The 17106-nt window shown below is 36.7% G+C and overlaps 1 protein-coding gene and 1 long non-coding RNA gene across 11 annotated transcripts in view; one reads left to right on the top strand and one right to left on the bottom strand.

Moving 5' to 3' along the window:
• The window catches only part of VPS13B (vacuolar protein sorting 13 homolog B), a 973300-nt gene that overhangs the window by 310580 nt on the left and 645614 nt on the right, over positions 1-17106 (top strand). The window lies entirely within an intron of this gene.
• On the bottom strand, positions 8286-13006 carry LOC141543322 (uncharacterized). 2 transcript variants are annotated; one of them, XR_012482411.1, is made up of 3 exons: positions 12619-13006; positions 9504-9596; positions 8286-8751 (listed from the first exon to the last, which is right to left on the bottom strand). It is a non-coding gene; the product is annotated as an uncharacterized LOC141543322 (long non-coding RNA). The 2 variants fall into 2 exon arrangements; XR_012482406.1 differs by lacking the exon at positions 12619-13006 and adding an exon at positions 11913-12406.

Here is a 17106-nt window from a genome sequence, read left to right as displayed (position 1 = left end):
ATGGATCCATGATTTAGGCATAAAGAGGGAGATAATAAATAGATTAGAGGAACAGAGGATAATCTACCTCTCAGACTTGTGGAGGAGGAAGGAATTTATGCCCAGAGGAGAATTAGAGATCATTATTGATCACAAAATAGAAGATTTTGATTACATCAAACTAAAAAGTTTCTGTACAAATAATACTAATGCAAACAAGATTAGAAGGGAAGTAACGAATTGGGAAAATATTTTTAAAAACAAAGGTTCTGACAAAGGTCTCATTTCCAAAATATATAGAGAACTGACCCTAATTTATAAGAAACCGAACCATTCTCCAATTGATAAATGGTCAAAGGATATGAACAGACTATTCTCAGAGGAAGAAATTGAAACTATATCCACTCACATGAAAGAGTGTTCCAAATCACTACTGATCAGAGAAATGCAAATTAAGACCACTCTGAGATACCACTACACACCTGTCAGATTGGCTAAGATGACAGGAACAAATAATGACAAATGTTGGAGGGGATGTGGGGAAATTGGGACACTGATACATTGCTGGTGGAGTTGTGAAAGAATCCAGCCATTCTGGAGAGCAATCTGGAACTATGCCCAAAAAGTTATCAAACTGTGCATACCCTTTGACCCAGCAGCGCTACTACTGGGATTATATCCCAAAGAAATACTAAAGAGCGGAAAGAGACATATATGTGCCAAAATGTTTGTGGCAGCTCTTTTTGTTGTAGCTAGAAACTGGAAGATGAATGGATGTCCATCAGTTGGAGAATGGTTGGGTAAATTGTGGTATATGAAGGTTATGGAATATTATTGCTCGGTAAGAAATGACCAGCAGGAGGAATACAGAGAGGCCTGGAGAGACTTAAATCAACTGATGCTGAGTGAAATGAGCAGAACCAGAAGATCACTGTACACTTCAACAACAATACTGTATGAGGATGTATTCTGATGGAAGTGGAAATCTTCAACATAAAGAAGATCCAACTCACTTCCAGTTGATCAATGATGGACAGAGGTAGCTACACCCAGAGAAGAAACACTGGGAGGGGAATGTAAATTGTTAGCACTAATATCTGTCTGCCCAGGTTGCATGTACCTTCGGATTCTAATGTTTATTGTGCAACAAGAAAATGATATTCACACACATGTATTGTATCTAGACTATATTGTAACACATGTAAAATGTATGGTATTGCCTGTCGTCGGGGGGAGGGAATAGAGGGAGGGGGGGCAATTTGGAAAAATGAATACAAGGGATAATATTATTAAATATATATATATATATATATATATATATATGTATATATAATAATTAAAAAAAAAAATGTCTCTTCCCCACAGATTGATGGGGATTTTTTTCACCTTCAAAAGTCCATCTCAAAGGGGTAGCACTAACTTCAGCTGCTATTGATCCTCCTACCCCAGACATGTAGGTGTTTGCCTTAGTCTTTGGCTAGTGACTGGCCCAGTTGGCACCTCTAATGACTGTGCGATCTCCACCTGTGCCCACCAGTCCTTCTATTGGTATGCCATTTGTATAGATGATGAGCATAGGTCAGTCAGCTATCACAGCTGCTGTCCGTATATTCCTGGGTTTTGCTGCTTGGAGTCAGAATGTGGGTGACTGTCACCAGGTTGCTTATTAGGGGTCTGTATCAAAACCCGATGCTACTACTTCCCCTGGTTGATAAGTCACATATTGTCTACCTGTGTTAGTGACTGGGATATTATCTACACATTCTCCAGTTTCCCACATCAGTGTATGGATGAACACTGTCTTGTAAGTACTCTCAGGAGGTGAAATGGTCAAGCCTACTGTGCCTGGAGGCAAGGTATCCATAGGCTGGAGAAGAACAGATTTCACCTCTCCAGGGGGTATCTCAGTTGTCCCAGCTGTATCCAACTCTATTCTCCCCATTTGTAATTCCTTTCTCCCATCAGGTTGCTTCCTAGATGATTGGTCATGCCTGGATACTGAATTTCTAGGCACACTCTGATTGTAGCATCGGCTGCCATCATTGCCAAGGCAATGGACCCCTCATCCAGCTTCCCTGAATCGATCTACATGCTGATGCCCAATGGAACCCTCTTACATTTTGGACATGGGGTTTTGGGTCTTGTTCTCCCACCCTGTTTTCTCACTCTGTCTTTGTGCCAACATTAAGCTGTCAGATGCCTTACTTTACCACATTGAAAGCATTGACTAGTCACTCTGGAAGTCCTTAGTCAAAAGGGACCCTGTCTTCCCATGTTGGGATCTTGGGAAGTCTGCACCATAACTTGGTATTTGTGCCCACTGTGGCACAGCGTCTTATGATCTCCTCTAAAGGAGCATCCTTGTGTAGTCCTATTATAATTCTTCTGCAAACCTCATTAGCATTTTCTTTAGCAAGTTGCCTTACATTTTCTGTTGCTGCATTTTCACCAATAGTTCTTATGACAGTTGTCTCAGATGTCCCACACAATCAGCAAAGGGTTCATTTGGCCCTTGTGCTATTTTTGTGAAGGCCTCTCTTTTGTCCTGTTTACTTGGGATAAAACCCCTTGCTTTGATAGCAGCAGCAGCAATTTGCTCATATGCTGCTATGGGGTAATTAATCTGTACTGAAATGTCTGCATAAGAACCTACACCTGTCAGTTGGTCACAGGTGATTCGAGGATCAACTCCAGTATGATTATTTCGTTGGGCTTGTATCCTAGAGAGCTCACTATATTCAGAAAATCACAACTAGTTTTGTCCAGGTTCTAAGTATGTCCTTGCTATAGATTGCCAGTCCCTAGGGCTTAAGACTTCATAAGCCAAATTCTGAAATAACATCTTAACATAAACTGATGTAGCCCCATAAAGAGTCTTTTTCAGGTCTTTGTTAATTTCTAGATCAAAAGGAGTGTATCTTCTACTTTCTTAATCTGAACATTTAAGCAGTTCAATCACAGGATGCATTTCTATTCTTAAATTAGCTATATCCTGCCCTCCTTCTGTGGCTTTAAGTAGTGCCTTTTGCAATCTAGTCATAGGAGGGGGTGATTGCTGGGGGGAGGTGCTGGTAATATTACTGCCCCTTCCACTATTCCTCCTCCCTCCACACAGGAAGGTGAAGTTGATGGGGAAGGGTCAAGTGTAGGTAGAGGTGAAGCTGAGCCGTGAGAGAGAGAATCACCCTGCCCTTCACCACGCCCTTCATCCTTAAGTCCTTATGCCCTGACAATATTGCCATTAATCTGTCCTTTCTCTTCCTCTTTTTCCTCACACTTCCTTCTCTGGCTGTTCTTAAAACTGTTCTTTTTTCAATAACCTGTGGGATTCTTTAAGACCAATTGTATTGTATGTACATATAGAATGGAATTTCTTGGAAATTGAATCAGAACCTTTGCCATTATAATATTCATATAGTTGATCTCCTACTAGTTTCTAGTTATTGGCCTCTATTTCTTCTTCCTTGAAGAACCAAGGGAACATTCGTTCTAATGTACCCAAGAGTCCATCAATCTGCTCCCAAGTTACAATCAAACCCTGTCTCTTTATCGGTCTGTGTATGCTTCTAGTAGATCTCCTTCCGGGTGCGGTTGGGGGTGGAAGTGGGGGAGAATCTTTTCCTAATATCTGCCCCATTTCAGCTAGAAAATGAGTTACTACTTTAGCCTTTAACAAAGTAAGTTCCCTGTTTGTCTATTAAAATACTCACCCTATTTTCTGGTCATCTGGGACTTCTTCAGTGAAATTAGGGTCCTTGGTTCACACATTGGGTGCCAAAATGTGAAATCCCAGGCAAGCTCCCTGGAGGGCTCAGAATCAGCCAGAGTCAGGATAAGCAAAAGTCCTTGATATTTAGGGGGAGAAGTGAAGGGGACAGACAAACTGCCACATGGCTGGCCAATGATGTATCCTGGATTCTCCAGTCCAAAGTCACCAACTTCTCTGCTTCTTGTCCTGCTGCCAAATGACTCTGGCCTTTCTCACTCCACCCTCTAATCCTTGCCTATGATTGTCTTAACACCAAACATTGAGCCAGCACCAAACAGTGAGAAGGGCCATTTTCCAAACATATGTTAATAGAATATTGTTTTATATTGAATAGGTAATTAGTCTTAAGTGCTCCCTTGTCTGATTCAAGTACACCTTTTCATAGTTTCAGCCCTTTACACTTTTTTGTCTTTTTTACCTTTAACAATGGTTAGCTAAATTACATTTGTCATATAACCACAAAAGAGTTTTGGTTTCCATTTTGCTCCAGGATCCTATGATTTGTCACATTCAAAATGAGCAGCAACTATCTTAGAAGTTGGAATGAGTATCTATTTTTCTTTTACAATTCTGACTAGCTATACCAACCCCCACCCCAAGTGAAATGCCAAAGACCATTTCATCATTAAAACTGAAAGAGTTAGCCTCCTTTTTTCTTTCCTAGCATTAGATGTGTTCATGCTAAAATTAATTTGGCTTGGGAAAGTTGGGAGTAGGATTACTAGGTCTTTGGGAGGGTGATTCTTGCAAAGTTTTCTTGGGTATTTCCCCTCAGAAACAGAAACCAGGTAGAGTTCTTGTGCTCAGTATCCTAAGGGATAGAATCCGAGCCTTTTAACTTTGATTATACCATACCTATTTATGCTTCCAGGAGGAGGAGTAATACTAAAAACAAAGTCACAGCTCCATGCCCATATACAATAGTTTCAATAGTTTGGAGAATACTCTGATTTTCTCCAGATAATCATATTCATTCTCAATAGCTTTGATTTTCTGATGTCATTAAAATACACCACCAGAATTCTTCTCTACTTGTGTGAGACTGGTATGACTGCCCTTTTTTGCCCTCAACCCCAATGTTTCAAGTTGTTGATTCACCTACAGTTAAAGCTAAAAACTTTGGAAAATCATTTTGTTATCTCCATGAAAAATAATTAGTAGATCAATAACATATATGATTTTTAAAACAGGACATCTAGATAATGCAATAGATAGAGTATTGAACTTGGAAGGAAGAGAACCTGAGTTTGAATCCAGCATCAGACACTTACTGTGTGTCCATGCTCAAGTCTCTTAGCCTTACTTTTTCCATATGTAAAATGGAGATAAAAATAGTAACCACTTATAACTTTGTTGTGAAGATTAAATGAGATAACATGTATAAAACACTTTGTAGACATCAAATTGCTAGATAATATCAAAGTATTTTTAAAAATATCTACTAGATTTCTACATCTGCCAAAATTCTTTTGCAAAATAACATTTTGGTATTATGTCTCCCTCTCATAATTTTCTTAAGTGTCTGAAATTATTTTTCTTCTTTAAGTTTTTACCATTCTTTTTAAAAATAGTCGTCATTGATAGTAATATTTCATACAAGACAAATTAAATTTTATCTTTTTTATCCACTGGGCTTATTATTAATTTATTAATATTTATAAAACATGTACAATATACAAATAATTAAATATATATAAATATGAAAATAAGTTTAAGAATTAACTTTTAGCATTATTTCTATCCATTTTTGTGGAAACATGAGGTTTTATATCAACTTCATGTTTTACTATGTAAGAACATTTTTTGCAAAAGTTTTGAGCTATGTAAGTCTTATAAATTCATACAAGTTCTAAAATTTATTTGTGACCATGCCATAAAGATTTGAATGCCAGCTTTAACTTAATCCTTCAATTTTATGCCCCCAGTCTGAACCATGAGAGAATGCGTTATTACTCTTTTTTTTTTTAATGATAGATTCTGAACTTTTGCAGGAATCTTTCTAAATTCATTTCTCCTTGTCTTTCAGTTAATTAACAAAAGCAGCATTGAGACAAAAATTTAGCACAAATTAATACTTATTTAAAAGAATTTGAAGTATATCATTATAAACTGTATAATTCACAGACATTTCTTTATAGAGCATATCATTTGAAGAATATTATTATTTCCCTTCTAAACTTAATAATGCTTCAAGTTATTGAAATATAATTTGAACATCTAAGAGGTGGTTAAACACAGTGAGATACTGATTGCTGATCTTGGAATCAGGAAGACTTGAATTCAAAATTTCACATGTAATGACTGTGTGAACATAGGCAAGTAATTTAACCTGTTGGTACCATTTGGAATACTTTTACACTATGAAATTATTGGTATTGAATCCTCTTTTGCCTTTTCATAAAGTTTCATATTTATTATTTTTTTCATACAATCCAAATTTAATTCCATTCACTTCAACAAACATGTAGTGACTTCTACGTGCCAAGTACCATCTTAAATGCTCACCATGAAATTTTTAAAATGATAAAATTTTTCATCCATTTTTAAATTATTTCCCATCTTCATCCTATATTGAACCTTCTTATCTAGCAAAGAAACCATTAATCAAAATTAACTAGAGATGATGTCTGATGATGAGTTTCCTCAATCAAAATGAGAATAATTAATAAAAATAACTCTTACCTCATAAAGTTGTGAGGAATAATCAGATGAAATAATATTTGTAAAATGTTCAGCATAATGAGTGACATGTAATGGGTGCTGTATAAATGCTATCTATTATTAGTATTACGACAAAGGAGGAGGGAAGAGAGAAGAAGGAAAAGGGAGCCATTACAATTCCTAGGCAATGAATAATGGATTCTATTTTCCTTTTGTAACTAATATTTGGGGGAACCAGTCATGCTGATACTTTGTTTTAAAATATTTTATCATAAAATCTTGATTTCTTAAATAGTCATTTCAAAGGAAGCATTATTATAATGTATTTGAGACACTTTTTTATACATGTGCATTTTATTTGGTATTTTTCTGACCACTTACTGCCCAAAATCTATTTTCAGAGGGAAATTCAAGAATAGTATTTCAGTTTGTAATTTTTCTCACTATTTTTATTTTACTTTCAGTTTGAAATATCATTATAATTTAAAGTATAAAGTTCTTGGGGTATTTATTAATATCAGTTTTATAGCTTGTGGGGAAACAGTACAATTAAAAAGATGCTATATCACGTGGGGAGGGGAGAATCATTTGTTCTAGCCAGTGAGAAAACAGTTTTAAATAAAGACACAATCGGGGCCAGCTAGGTAGCGCAGTGGATAGAGCACCAGCCTTGAGTTCAGGAGGACCCGAGTTCAAATCTGGTCTCAGACACTTAACACTTCCTAGCTGTGTGACCCTGGGCAAGTCACTTAACCCCAGCCTCAGGAAAATAAGAATGAGAGAGAGAGAGAGAGAGAGAGAGAGAGAGAGAGAGAGAGAGAGAGAGAGAGAGAGAGAGAGAGAGAGAGAGAGAGAGAGAGAGAGAGAGAGAGAGAGTCAGAGTCAGTCGGGAAGTCAGGAAGGAAGTCAGGAAGAAAGAAAGAAAGAAAGAAAAAAGAAAAAAAAAATAATATAAAAATAAAAATTAAAACAAATGGTCACATTAAAGGAGCAGCATGCTACCTGCTACTGCCTTCAGTTTAAGGATGGTAGAGCACAAGCAGATATTCCTCAGTTATTTGAGAAATGTAACAAACTGCCAAAGAAAGGTAGATGTATTAGAAAATTTAAGAAGACTATTTTTAAGAAAATGTTTTATTAGAAGGCAAGTTAAAAAAAAATCATCCAAAAAGTTAAAGAATGGATTCAAATATTTGTCTTTCATAATATTGTTGATTTTTTTCAGTGTTTTTATCAGTTGTTGTATTATTATTATGTGATCCTTTACTTGAGAACCTAGAATTAGATCTCAAAATAACCCTAGACATCAGCTAATCTAATCTGTTTTTCTATCAAAAAGTGGCTATTAGCCCATGTTGCAAAAATATTAAAAGTTAGAACCAAGATTCAAACCTGGTATCCAGCTGTATTCCTCATGCCCTGCACTCCACTTTGATCTACTATTGATTCAAATTATTCTCACATTAATAAATTTGTCATAATGTCTGTGACAGAATTATTTTATATTCTTAAAAAGGAATAGGAAAGCAATTGTTTTTAACTGGAGAACTCCTGTAACTACTCAACTTTGTGATATTTTCACAAGCTCATTTCACATTTACTTTCTCCCATCCATGGCCCTGTGCCTGTTTAATTTAAACAATGTCCTCCGGGGACAGCATTAGTTAGTTTCCACTGGTGTCCCTCTTGATCTTACCAAAATCCAGTACCATTATGTACAATTGATATATCAGTCAAGATCCAACCTGGAGCCAAAGGGACAGGTATCTAGGGCCATCGTCTGAGTTGTTCAGCTTCCCCCCACACACACACACTCACACATATCCAGCAATTTCTGAGATAAAATGTATCAGCAATAATCTGAATCAAGGTCTGGAAGCTATTGCCTTCCCTCAGTAAAACATTAGGGATTGTGTCAGCAAGGGGCAGTATTATACATAGGGATATAAGGCACAATCCTCTTCTGTGTGTTTCTTGTTTTGTCCCCATTCTACTGAATAATAGGTCAAATTTCTGAGTTGAAGTAACATTGTCCAACAGAAAATGATATCTAGCACTATCAGAAAAAGTCGCAAATAAAAACGCCAATCAAGATTTTACATGCACAGTTCCTTTTTAATGTTTGCTTTAACTGGTCCTCTGGATTCAGCTTCGAGGTCCACATCCTTGGAGTGGTCTTTTAATTCTGGTATGAAGAGTCCATCCTCTCTCTTTGGTACGGACTGCTGTGTCTGATGTTAGGAGGATCTGGAATGGTCCTTTCTAGCTCAGGGTCAGCTTGTCCTCCTTCCATGTCTGAACCAGGACCCAATCTCCAAGCTAGAACTTACACACTGTGAATGCTAAGGGAGGAGTCCGAGCAATAAGCCCTTTTACTTGTAAAGTTTTCAGATGTTACAGTAATAATATATTTCCTTAAAAACAAATCCTTGGTTTCAAATATTGGATCCAAGGAGGAATTTTGAATCCCTTTTGGATAAGGGTGACCATACAATAATTTATAAGGTGATAATCCCACATCTCTTTGGGGTTTTGCTCTAATTCTTAATAAGGCAAGGGGAAGGCAATTGATCCAGGGCAAATGTGTCTCAGCCAATTTAGTCAGTTGCTCTTTAATTTCCTTATCCATCCTTTCCACTTTACCTGATGAGGGTGGATACCGTGGGTATGTAATCCCATGATATTTCTAGAGCTTGGGCCACAGATAGGAAGATCTTAGCTGTAACACGGGTGCCTTGGTCCAAATCTACCTGCTCCACCAACCCATACCTCAAGGAGTATTTTTATGTCTGTTGAGGCAGTTGCCCAGGCAAGGGGAAAGGCCTCCACCTATAAGGTCAGATGGTCTATAGGTATTTGAGACGACCCACTGATAGCAGCTAGGTAAAGTCCACCTGTATGCTTTGGAAAGTCCTCATACCAGGGGGCCTTCCTTCTTTTTGGACTTGTCATTGGGCTTCCCTATTCATCCTCTGACAAACAGGGCACCCGCTGACCACTTGCCTGCTATTATATACAAGCCAATGCCACAAACTTAGTCAGCACCACATCACACAGACTGCCTGATGTAAATGTTGTAGTACATGTCTCATACCTGCTGTGGTCAGTACCTCTCTGCCGTCAGGGAGGAACCAGTGCCCCTCTTTATCCTCCTGAGTGTCAAGGCTTTGGATTTCCTACTTCTCTTCTGGGATAAGGGAAAGTAGAGGCATTTGAAACATAATTGCTAGAATTAGCACCATCATTTCCTCCATAATTACAGATTCCTCTTCTCCAGCCTGTTTCACCTCCTCATCTGCAAAGCAGTTTCCCTTTGTCTCAAATGAATCTTCTCTTTGGTACCTCTGCACATGAACCACTGCAACATTCTTAGGTAACATAAGGTTAGTGAAAATTTTAGTGACCAATGCCCTGTGTGCCAATCCCTTACCTTTACTGTTTCCATTCTTTCCCTCAAGTAATTTACAGGATCTAATGTCTTTTTCCCTTCACTTATACAAAGACTTAAATATTTTACCTCACATTTTACAAATTGCAATTTGTCTTAAGAAATTCTCAGTCCTTGTGCTTCTAAATAATTTAACAAATTTATAGTGACTTGGACAAGGTCACTTTTTTTCCTCCCTGCCATAAGAAGATCAACTACATATTGTAAGATTTTTAACAATAAGAAATTTATCCCAGAATGTTCACACAATTCTTACATACCCAAGTAGATGTTGAATCTTGCATAAGTTGAATATTATACCAATCATTTTGCTTTTAAAATACCCAATACACAGAAAAATCCCAAACTACATATGGTTCACAACAAAAACATTTTCAAAAGGAAGAAGGCAAAAACTATTATTCTTAGAGTCCCTTTCAGATAATTAGCATCAATATAGTTAATTAAAACTTCCTATTTTCACATAAAATAATCTGAAAAGTTCTTGAAAACATCAATTAAACTTTTTGAAATAACTCTTCTAACTATATAACACATTTCTGATTATATTCTTTGATATTCATAACCATTATGTATCTAAAGAACAAATATTCAATCAATTAACATCTTATAAGAGCAGCCTGTTCCTTTAAATCAGTTTGTTTTCTTCAGCCAAAAGCGGCTGCAGCTTTCCATTGCTGCTCTGCTGCTCTCCCCCTGCAAAAACATCTCTCTGTGACTACCCTTTCCAACCAATTCCTTCGTTTTCCCCCTAATTTCTTCTTGAAATCATTTGCTCCCATTAATCAATCCTTCTTAAATCACCTTCATTTTCCTGTCCCATCTCTGTCTCTTTCCTCCCAATGCCTACTTGCTCAAACTTTCACCAACATAATTGATTCTGACTAGATGCTCCATTTCAATTAATATCTTTTGTAAATTAATCTCTCTTTTGTTTTTAAACATTAAACTTGAGGGTCACAATTAATTTTGAATCAAATTTCATAAAACTTATGATATAGTTTACAAATTATCCAATATCTCTAGAAATCAACATATGATTTAAGTAGGGAGATACAAACACAACTCTCCCTCTCCCTTCCTCCTCCCCCCCCCCGCCCTGGTAAGCTACTGGCATTTTGTTTAATAACCTATATTTTAATTTGAAGTTCAACCAAACAATAAGGCAAAAAAAAAAAAAAAAGTTTTTCTCTTCAGTTGTAAAGGCCACAATATTCAAACAATTCTTAAGATTTTATTCTCTTAATAAATATAACATGTGCAAGGCAACAGTAAAATTATTCTCCCGAATTTCAAAATTATAGTACCTCTTTAAAATATAGTAAGTTCCCAAAACTCTTAATTAAATGTTGCAGACAAACAATTACCCAGTTTAGCCTTCTTAAACTTTCTGTTCTTTAATACCGTGAAAGCAAATTTGCTAATAATGATTTTTCTTTCTTCTCCTGGCACATTTTTTTTCCCATATTTGAAATATGCCTATTTTTCCCACAGGTCCAACAGTTCAGAGAGCCCCTATGTTTAGCTATTCAGCTCTCTTACTCTATTTTTATTCCTCTCTTCAAATATCTATAATTTCTTGTTTCCAATCTTAACACACGTACCAATTTAAACTTAGAAAAAGTTAAGCACCAATTCTTGCATTACCTTGAGAATGTTTTGTTTTTTGGCTGAGTTTTGATAACAGCTCCTTGTTTACAGGAGTGATAGCCACTGTTCTTCTATTTTCTCAAAACTTTCCAAACTTTCAATCTATGTTTTCACTTTTTCCCCCATCTCTACCCCGTTCTGCAAAGCCACTGCCAGAGGCAGAGGGAGAGAAAGAAAAAAAGATTTTCTTTTCTTGAGAAGCCCAAAACTATTTCCCAAATTACCAATACATTCTGAGACACTCTGAAAGAATTACCACTCTGAATGAATTCCAATTCAGCCTGATATTTTTCTAAGCCTGTAACAGAGACACTGAATTATTCTCTCTTATGAGCTTTTAACATAGAACAAAATGCAAAGCAGACAAATATACATACACAGACAAACGCAGAGCTCTGTTTTCACCTTTTACATAGTTTTAAGTTTGATATAGCCAAATCTCTCAGACAGATTCTTCTTCCTGTAGAGAGCCCTTGTCTCCAGACAGTTGCCGTTAAAACTCTTGTCCAGAGAAGTGACTTCCTCCAGAGAGACCCCTCAAGTCTAGTCTAGGGCAGAGACTCTCCATCTTTACAGTGCCTCCCTCATTTATCCTCCCAGAGAATGGGCATGGGATAATGCAAGGGCTTCTGGGAAAAATTACTTCAACCAATGAATTTGCTCCTCCTAAGCATGCAAGCTCTTCCCCAGGAATTCAAAGGGGTTGAACTCCTAGTAAAGACCAGAACTAGAGAATTGTCAAGTACCGACTTAGCACTTAGTAAGAACCTAATATCTCATTATCTCATTAGCACTTAGTAAGAACCTAACACTCCCAGTTTCCTTTCCTTTTTTATATCTGGGAAGTTCATCTCAGTCTTGAATTCCCTAGCTAATGTCCTGATGCAAATTGTTGGACTGCTTCTATACCACCCTAGACCCTGTCCAGGTGTCAGCAGAGATCCCTTCGTTATCCTCACGCCCCCGCAGCCACCCGAGAGCTTCCTTAGGAAAAGTCCTTTATCGGTTTGGGTCCACAGCAGTCCACACCAAAAACAAATTTAGTAGGGCTAATCCCTCAGGGTCTCTCTCGACCCAGCCAATAGGCCCCCAGACTTCCCAAGAGCTTTACCTCAGAAGCACATGTTTCTTTTCAGACTGCCACCAGCCATCAGGACTCTACTTCCTTCAACTTTCAATTCTGCGTTCCACTGAGTATCCCTGCCTCAGGTCGTTGTCTAAGAGGGGAGGGAGGCTGCTCACCCAGAGCCAGAGAACATGGAGAAACTACTCCATTGGTGTCTGTCCCTATTTGGGGGATCCCAATCCTGGACGAGCCCCCATCTGTGAGGGATGTAGAAGACCTTTACCCAAAATGACTACTCAGAGATCACTCAGTAGAAGGCAGAAAAGTTGTTTATTGAAAATCTCCAGAGGATGAGCCATCCCATTGTGAGATAAGAAAGAGAAAGCTAGCTGTAGGAAGGCTAAAGAAGTAGTAAAGATACATAGCTCTTATATAAGAGATTTCATCACAAGAAAGAGAGCATTGAGAAGGGGAAGGGGGAGGCATCTGTTGCTCTTTGGAGAGATTGAAATGAGAGGTTTCTGTTACAAAGAATTACATCATAGGTTGGGGAACATTAAGAAATAGATACCAAAAGTAAATTAGAACAGAACATTTTCAGTTTCCCTTGTTCTGAGAGTAATCATCCATTAGACCTTCAAACTTCAGATTACTGAGCTGATAGCATTTAATAATCTAAATATTGATAATATTGAACAAGGATAAATGTCATCATCTTTGAATGAGTAAATGTATCTAAAGTTTAAGTAAATATTGACTAGCACACACTATACTTATGTAGGTCACAGAGAAACAGAAATAATTTAAAAAATACAGAAAAACAATTTAAACATTCCTGCAAGTTCTTCACTTTATCATAATTTCATTCCACACAGCTTTTTTTTGTTTTTGTTTTTGTCTTTTTTTTTTTTTTTTTTTTTTTTTTTTTTTAAGAACATAGATAGATAGCACAGTGGATAGAGTACCAGTCCTGAAGTTAGGAGGACTTGAGTTCAAATCTAGTCTCAGACACTTAACACTTCCTAGCTGTGTGACCCTGGGCAAGTCACTTAACCCCAATTATTACTTCAACAACAACAAAAAAAGAAAAATTTAAAAAAAAATTGTTTTAAGTTGGCAGAAACAATTTTACATTACCAAGATTATGGATCTTGTAACCTTTTTAGAACCATCGTAAACCATTAAACCATTGTTTTATCACTGTATAAAATGGGTAATACCATTAAAGATTAATGAAGGTTTCTAAAGATGTCAGTGGACTACAACTTAGATGAACCCATTTATCACATTTCTTTTCATGGTCCACTGAATCATATGATGTCAAACAACTTATTTTTTCACTGAATCAATTATTTCAATGTTTAATAGACAAAACATGAGTTAGAGTTAGCTTGTTTCTCTTCTAGGCTGTTTCCAGCTTTATTCTTCTTCATAAAACCTGAGCTCCATTTATATGCTGTACTACATTGTATTTAATTTAGGGTTTCTTTTGTTAATGTGACTAATGGATTTTTTAATTTGTTTACACATTGCCTTCTTTTTCTAAGACATCTAGGCAGTTTTCTTTTAGATTTCTGAAATATGATGTCTAAACTCTTTATTTTTATTTTGATGACTTTCAAGTAGTCGTGACCTTTAAATTATTTTTCCTTAATCAGTTTTATAGGGTTGTGTGCTTTGAAATTTTTTATGCTTCCCCCCACTCCTTCAGTCTTTCGGCTTTGTTTTATTTTTGTTTTTGCCTGGTAAGAGTCAATAACTTCTATTTAATTCATTCAAATTTTCTGGGAGTTTGTTCCTTGGACAAAATTTTGTATATCTTTTTAATTAATAAGCGGTTAATTCCTTTTCCAGTTCTTTTTTCCCATAACTCTTATTTGTTTTCCAAATTTTTTCCTCTAGTGTTATCATTTCATTTATAAAAAGTATTTGTATCCATTTTAAAAAATTCTTTTGTTTCATCTCTTCTAGAAATTTTATTTGAAATTTTGTGCAAAATGTGTTTACCTTTGATGCATTGCTTGTAGATGTTTTGCATTCATTCTTTTCTTTTCTCCTGTGTGTTCAGTATCCCTATACCTATAATAGTTTTTTTAGGTAGGATTTTTTTTTCTTTTTTTTTTTTTTTTTTTTCCATTTTCTTAGCCTAGTTTCTGACTTTGGACTTGGTCACTTCTGAAGGAAAGGCTTGGGTGAATTCTCTGGCTGCTTGTTTGTAATCTAATTTGAGGTTTTCTTGGTTAAGAGAGTGGAGTGCTTTGCCAGTTCCCTTTCCAGCTTATTTTACAGGTGAAAAACCTGAGGTAAAAAAGTTAAGTGACTTGAACAGAGCTAATAAATGTCTGAGGTCAGATTTTAACAGGAAGATGATTCATCCTAGTTTCAGGCTCTGTGCTCTATCCACCATGCCTCCTAACTACTCTAGATGATATTGTTATATTATTCCAAGATTTCAGGGATAGTTCAGCCTGAGGACCTGCAAATTTTCAGAGGACCTGCTCTGATCTTTGCTCTCTGCTCTCTGCTCTGAGATTTGCAAGATACCAGTGATTAATGGTAGATTTCTTTTTTCAGCCAAAATCAGCCATCTGGAAAGCTCTGCTACTTCAAAGTAATAGAACTCCACTTCCTCTTTGACCTGGGGTTCATTCCATGGTTATTAGTCTGCAGGTCTCAGATTGGACTAGGAAATGGAACTAAGGCCTCAGCCCACATAACTACTGCTACTGCACTTTACTCTAGAATGCCACCCCTGAGTATCAGTCTGTGCTTTATATCTGTGACCTATAAATAGGTAGTGGGTAACAGAAGCTTCAGAAAAGCCCATTTTCACAGCCTGGACAAAATTGTAATACCCCTTTATGTCCTTGGTACTTTATGTCCTTGGTACTAAATCTTGCCCTTAGGCATTACCTCTCCTTGATTTGGAATCATTCATACAGCTATTTCTGTCCAAATCCCTTCCCCATTTTCTACAGACTTCTCTGTCTCCCTTGGTCAACCTTATAAGAAAAATTGTTTACTATTAGCTTTTCCTGAATTTCCCTGTCCAGTTGGGTTTGGTATATTTTCTAGATCTTCCTGAAGGAAGTTTGTGGGGCAAATTCATCTGTTTTTCTTCCTCTTCCTCCACAATTTTTTTCCCCTTTTCATTATTATTATTATTATTATTATAACTTTTAATTGACAAAACATTTGCATGGGTAATTTTTCAACAGTGACCCTTGCAAACACTTCTGTTCCAACTTTTCTCCTCCTTCCTCCACCCCCTCCCCTAAATGTCAGGCAGTCCCATACATGTTAAACATGTTAAAATATGTTAAATACAATATATGTGTACATATTTATACAGTTATCTTGTTGTACAAATAAAATTGGATTTAGAAAGAAGGTAAAAATAACATGGGAAGAAAAACAAAAATTCAAGCAAACAACAACAGAAAGAGTGCAGATGCTATGTTGTGGTCCACACTCATTTCCCAGTGTTCTTTCGCTGAGTGTAGCTGCTTCTGTTCATCACTGATCAAATGGAATTGATTTGGCTCTTCTCATTGTTGAAGGGAACCACTTCCATCAGAATTGATTCTCATGTAGTATTGTTGTTGAAGTGTATAATGACCTTCTGGTTCTGCTCATTTCACTCAGCATCAGTTCATGTAAATCTCTCCAAACCTCTCTGTATTCATCCTGCTGGTCATTTCTTACAGAACAATAATATTCCATAACGTTCATATACCATGATTTACTTAGCCATTCTCCAATTGATGGACATCCATTCAATTTCTAGTTTCTAACCACTATGAAAAGGGCTGCCACAAACATTTTTGCACACTAACCCTTTCCCTTCTTTAAAATCTCTTTGGGATATAAGCCTAGTAGTAACACCTGGATCAAATGGCATGCACAGTTTGATAACTTTTTGAGCAGAGTTCCAAATTGCTCCCCAGAATGGTTGGATCCGTTCACAACTCCACCAGTAATGCATCAGTGTCCCAGTTTTCCCACATCCCCTCCAACATTCGTCATTATCTTTTCCTTTCATCTTAGCCAATCTGAGAGGTGTATAATGGTATCTCCAGTTGTCTTAATTTGAATTTTTTTGATCAGTAATGATTTGGAACACCTTTTCATGAGTAGAAATAGTTTCTATTTCTTCACCTGAAAATCATCTGTTCATATCCTTTGATCATTTATCAATTGGGGAATGACTTGATTTCTTATAAATTAGAGTCAATTCTTTATATATGTTGGAAATGAGGCCTTTATCAGAACCATTAACTGTAAAAATGTTTTCCCAATTTATGGCTTCCCTTCTAATCTTGTCTTCATTAGTTTTGTTTGCACAAAAGCTTTTTAACTTGATATAATCAAAATATTCTATTTTGTGATTTCTAGTTGTTCTTTGGTCACAGATTCCTTCCTCCTCCTACCTCCTCTGAGAGGTAGCCTAGCTTATGTTCTTCTAATTTACTTATAATCTCATTCTTTATGCCTAGATCATGAACCCATTTTGATCTGATCTTGGTGTACAGT

Source organism: Sminthopsis crassicaudata, chromosome 1 (genome assembly GCF_048593235.1).
Source record: "Sminthopsis crassicaudata isolate SCR6 chromosome 1, ASM4859323v1, whole genome shotgun sequence".
Classification (NCBI taxonomy): Eukaryota; Metazoa; Chordata; class Mammalia; order Dasyuromorphia; family Dasyuridae; genus Sminthopsis; species Sminthopsis crassicaudata.
The sequence above is the reverse complement of the archived record's forward strand: the minus strand, read 5'-3'. Positions and strand labels throughout refer to the sequence as shown.